Source organism: Phodopus roborovskii, unplaced genomic scaffold, assembly GCF_943737965.1.
Source record: "Phodopus roborovskii unplaced genomic scaffold, PHOROB, whole genome shotgun sequence".
Taxonomy (NCBI): domain Eukaryota; kingdom Metazoa; phylum Chordata; class Mammalia; order Rodentia; family Cricetidae; genus Phodopus; species Phodopus roborovskii.
This window is the reverse complement of record NW_026126459.1, coordinates 3490226-3496225: the sequence shown is the minus strand read 5'-3', so window position 1 is coordinate 3496225 and position 6000 is coordinate 3490226.

Below are 6000 nucleotides of genomic sequence, written 5' to 3'. Positions count from 1 at the left end.
CCTGTCCTGGAACTAACTCTGTAGTTCAGGCTGGACTCGAACTCACAGCGATCCTCCTGTCTCTGCCTCTCTAGTGCTGGGATTAAAAGCGTGCACCACCAACGCCTGGCCATCATTAATCTTTTAAAAGATGTATTTATTTATATTATGTATGAGTGCTCTATCTGCATGTATGCCTTTATGCCAGAAGAGGGCATCAGATCCCACTATAGATGGTTGTGAGCCACCCTGTGGGTACTGGGAATTGAATTCAGGACCTCTGGAAGAGCAGCCAGTGCTCTAAACTGCTGAGCCATTTCTCTGACACTCATGATTAATTGTTTTAAAATTGTAGTAAATATACCTTTAAACCATTTTTTTTAAACAAAGTCTCACTCTGAAGCACAGGCTAGACTGGAATTTGCTTTGTAGCCCAGGCTGGCCTTGAACTCATGGTACTTGTATTATGCAGGGTCCTCTAGATGATCAAAACCAATGGAATGAATATATATTTAAATGGGATTTATTAGATTGGCTTACAAAACAGATTAGGTGAGATTGGGTATATTCAGGGAGATGGAGCTGATGGCTGTAGGCACAACACATGTTATATAGTCCAACATCTACATGCTGGAGAGCCTGAGCAGTCCATAGCTGCTCAATGATGCTGTGTGACCCAAGAGTCTGGATCTGGTGCACCAAGCCTGAAGGATTCCTGGAGAACTATTGGTCTTCCTCAGTCCACCTTGGAAGCCTGAAGAAGCTGATGTCAGCCAAGAAGTACAGCAGTGACCACAGCTACAGAGCAGAGGACTCACCATTGAGACGCCAAAGCAGTGAAGCAAAGAGCAAAGCCATTTCCCTCTGGCATTCTCTATCAGGACTGGCCCTGAAAGGGGCAGCCATGCTTAGAATGTGTCTTCTTACTTTAAATAACAGGATTGGGAAGGTCTCACACAGGTGTTCCCAGTGACCTATTTTATCACTGAAATTCCAGATCCAGTCAAGCTAACAGCCATGATTAACCATGACAGCTGTCTTCCTGTCTTGGCCTCCTGCGTGGTGGCATCAGACACAAGCCTCCATAGCCAGCTTCCATTTTAACCATTTGAAGTGCACAATTCAGGGGCACTGTTTACAGCTACAGTGTGGGCAGCCATCCCCACACTATTTCCAAGCAGGAACTGAATCCACTAAGGAATGTCTTCCCACTCTCCCTTCCTCCCAAGGCCCCAAGAATGTCTAATCTACTTCCTGACTCCATGAATCGTTTATTGTAAATATTTCATAGCAGAATCATACAATGGGAGTCCTGTTACATCTTCCTGCTTTCACTGGCTGTGTTTTCAAGGCTCCTCCATGTGGTAACAGGCTAACACTCAGTACCTTTTCATGGCTGAATAACGTTCTACCATGTGGATAAGTTTTATGTTTTTCTCTTTATTTGTTGACAGACACTGGAGTGTTTCAACCTCCTGCCCCTTGTGAATAATTTTGTTTTGAACACTGTTTTGCTGGTGTGGTGGCTAATGTCTGTGATTTTTTTTTATTTTCTTAGTTTTTCAAGACAGTGTTTCTCTGTGTAGCTTTGGATCCTGTGCTGGACCTTTGTAGATAATACTGGCATCAAGTTCATGGAGATCTGCCTGCCTCTGACTCCCTAGTTCTGGGATTAAAGGCATGTGCCACTACCACCAGGCTAATGTCTGTGATCTTAACCCCAGCTCTAGCTATTTAAAGAGTTCCAGGAGAGCGAGGCATGGTGGTGCAGGCCTCTAATCCTAATAATTGGGAGGCAGAGGCAGGAGGCTCTTTGTGAGTTTGAGGCCAGGCTGACCTATAGAATGAGTTTCAAGCCAGGACTAAGAGACTTTATCTCAAAACAAACAAAACCAAGCAAATAGATGTTCTAAGTGAGCCTGGAATACAGGAAACCCTGTCTCAAAAGTGAGCAAACAAACAAAGCAAAGCAGGTGTCCTTTGTGTGCCATGAAATACTCTGAGATAATCTAGTGGTAAGGTCTCTTCCTCTTGGCTGGACTGAGGACACGAAGTGAAGGAGAGGGTGGGGCTGGAAGATTCTAGAATTCTGCAGGCACAAGGGTAGTTCCAGTGAAACTGCAGCCTGTAAGATTTGTAGTAGGGCAGGGGCAGGTGATAGAGGGGCAACTGAGACCCATAGAGCCCTTGGATGCTTAGCTGGTAGGTAATTGTATCCAGCCCCTCCCTTTGGAGCTTCAGGGAGTGAGGGTTAAGTTGCGGTGCCTCCATGAAGAATGCCTGCGTGCCACCTCTGGCAGGCTGGGTGAATGTCTGACAGTGACAGGTTTGTGACCAGCCAGTGCCAGCCTGTTAGCCAAGAGCCAAAGCTCCTACTATGTGCCAGATTCGGTACACTAAACCTACTACATATGTTCTCTCCTTCCACCCTGTGACAACTTTGTGAAGGAGGAATCTTTCAAACACCTTCCAGCTGAAGAATTCATTCCATCTGGTATGCTTGGCATTGCCACTAAGAAGCAGAGTCAGGATCATGGCCGCGGTCATGCCATGCAACCCCAAAGCAGGCTTCTTCCAGCATGGTGCTGGCATCCAGGGACTCCTCGGGGCCTCTGAGAGATGAGGGAGCTTCATTACTGCTCTGGTTGCTGAGTCTCTGGGGTTACGAACCTGACACATAGGGGTATTACAGAGGCTGGCAAGAGGACTCAGTGGGTCAAAGTGCTTACTGCCAAGTCTTATGACGTGAATTTTATCCCTGGGACCCACACACTGGAAGGAGAGAATCAAATCCTGATGGTTGTTCTCTGACCTCCACACATGTGGGATGGCATGTGTGTGCCCCTATAAACGGGTGGTGATGGTGCATGCCTTTAATCCCAGCACTTGGGAGGCAGAGGCAAGGGTGAGTTTGGAGCCAGCTTGGTCTACAGAGTGAGTTCCAGGACAGCCAGGGCCACACACAGAAACCCTGTCTCAAAAAATGAAACAAAACAAAACAAAAAGCAAACAAGAAAGGAAGGAAAGAAGGAAAGAAATAAAAAATTTTTTTTTAACATTTTAAAATAATATTTTGGAGCTCAAATCCTGTATCCCACTCTGAAAATGAGAGTAGGTCTCTGAAGACCTAAACCTATTTACTTCAGGGACTCTGAGAATCCTAGACTTTGATTCTGGTCATGGCCCTAGCCTGAAGCTAACAAGGAATGCTGTTGGTCCAGGACAGAGACAAACTGGATTATTGTCCCCAGGCTCTCCTGTCACCTTCTCTGGCCTGGATGCTCAGGGTCTTCATCAATGGTGCCTAGTGGGTGGGCATGCCGGTGGACAAGGGTGGGCCTAGCTGCCTGCTCTCAGCCTGCTTTGGGGCTTTGTGGGATGGACATCTCCTTCTCCTCCTGATGTCCAGGATGGAAGCTCCTTCGGGACCCTTGTGTTCACCCACAGGGAGGCAGCTGGTCCTGTTCTGCTTCTCCTGCTGTGTGGTACTGGCAAGGCCATCTACATCTCTGAGCCCCAGTTTCCTCACCATTCAATGAACATAATGACAGTCACTCAGAGGACATTTGAGGGTCAAGTGAAGCAATTTGAAGAGCATGTGACAGACTGGAGAACCTGAGAAAGAGGGAGGTGCTCTATGAGTTTGAGCACTTGCCTAGCACGTGTGTGGCCCTGGGTGCTGTTCCCAGGACCACATTAAAAAGGAAAAGAGGACCAGATGGAGAGTCTATGAGATACTGCTGTGGAATCCATTGAGCAGTTTGCAAAGGTGGCTGGAAAATGAGGAGAGCTTTCTGAAGGGAATGTGGAAACGGCCTTTCTTGTGGGGAAAAAATTGTAGGGGAGGGGCAGGGAATTACCAGATGGCAATCACTTCCTCACTGCTGTGAAGAGACCCCAGACAAGCAAGTTAAGACGCCAGGAGGCGCTGGCGCACGCCTTTAATCCCAGCACTTGGGAGGCAGAGGCAGGTGGGTCCAGGGGTGAGTTTGGAGCCAGCCTGATCTACAAAGTGAGTCCCAGGACAGGTTTCAAAGCTACACAGAGAAACCCTGTCTTGTAAAACCAAAAAAAAAAAAAAAAAAAAAAAAAAAAAAAAGGGGGGGGGCGGCTTGAGAGATAGCTCAGAGGTTAAGAGCAATGGCTACTCTTCCAGAAATCCTGAGTTCAATTCCCAGCAACCATATGGGTGACTCACAACAGTCTATGATGAGATCTGCTGTCTTCCTTTGGCGTGTAGGCATACACGCAGGCAGAATACTGTATACATAATAAATAAATAAATCTTTAAAAAAAAGAAAAGCAACTTAAGGATGCATAGAGACTCTAGTCCACGAGATGTACTACTGCCCACATTTAGGATGCATCTTCTTTCCTCAGTCAAACTTCTCTGGAATCTCCCTTGGGTACTGCCAGTAGTACATCTCTTGGTCAATTCTAAAACTACTCAAGTTGATGCCTTGACCAAAACTAGTCAAGATTATCCAGCTGTAAGGGCGGCTGTGATGGTGAGTACTGATTGTCAATTGATGGGATCTGGAGTCTATGTAGAGACCTGTGAGGTATTTCAAGGGAAGATTAATAGAAAGAGAAGACCCTTGCTCAGAGTAGGTAGAAGAGGCAACATCTACTCTGACTTTGCCCGTCTGACTCTGCTTCCTCTTCCGTTTTGAAGACAAGATTTCTCTATGTAACAGCTCTGTCTATCTTGGAACTCTGTAGACCAGGCTGGCCTTGAACTCACAGAGATCCTTGCTGTGGAATAATATTTTTGTACACTGTGTGAATATATGTCCCTATGATTGGTTTAATATATACAAACTGGCTAACCAATAGCTGAACAGGATAAAGTTAGGTGGGGAAGCCAAACTGAGGATGATGGGATGAAGAAGGGTAGGGTCAGCAGAGACACCAAACAGCTAGCCGCCAAGGAAGCATGACATGTAGAAAATGAGATAACAAGCCGTGAGCCACATGGCAAAGCACAGATAAGAAATATGAGTTAATTTAAATGTAAGAATTAGTAACAAGCCTGAGCTATTGGCTGTGAATTTATAATTTATACTAAGTTGATGGAGGATATCCTTCCCTCCATCTTCATTAAGTCTCCAAGTCAGTTATTTGGGAACAGGCGCTCGGGTCAAGAAAATTCCCATTTACAGATCCGCCTGCCTCTACCTCGAAAGCACTGGGATTAGAGGTTTGTGCCACCACAGCCTGGCCCAGCTCTGTTTCTTGCTGGTGTGCCCATCTTGTCATTGCTACCACCATCCTGTGTAGACTTTGCAATCCAGCGTCTTTGACTTTTGAATTTGGCTGGAGACCAGCAGCTTCCAGGAGCCCTCCAGGCCTTCAGCACCAGGTCTGGATTGCTGAGGGATTCAGCCTTGTGGACTGAGCAGCCACAGGGCTTTCAGCTTTTTAACATGCAGGAAGTCATTGTTGGACCACCCAGCCCCTACCTTGTAAGCCAATCTGATAATCTCCTTGTTTTGTTCTGTTCTTCTCAAGGACCCTGAGTAACTATGGGCTCTGGGTGGCCCTAGCCAGAAGACCCAAGACCAACTCTGAGCCCTGTAAGGAGTATGGTTTTTCCGCTCGCCGCCTGGTCTTGTCCCGCCGCCACGCCAGCCGCAAATAATGCACAGAGACTCTGTATTTGATATAATTCTGTTGGCCCATTTCTAGTTTCTTATTGGCTAGCTCTGTCTTAAGTATTAACCCATTTCTGTTAATCTATGTATTTCCACGTGGTCTTCTTACCGGGGAAAGAGGCCAGTGTCTCATCTCCCCAGTCTCTCCATCTTGACTCTCCTTCCTACTTCCCCTTTCCTCCTTGTCTCCTAGTCCCTCCTATCTTCCTTTCCTATTGGCCAACAGTGCTTTATTCATTAACCAGTATGAGAAACATATACAGAATGACATCTCCCATCAGAGCCCCAGGATCAGCTTTCAATAAGAGAAGAGTTTGCTAGTGGCCTTGGGTGCTGGAAATGGACTAGAGGCCTTGGCTGGAGGAAG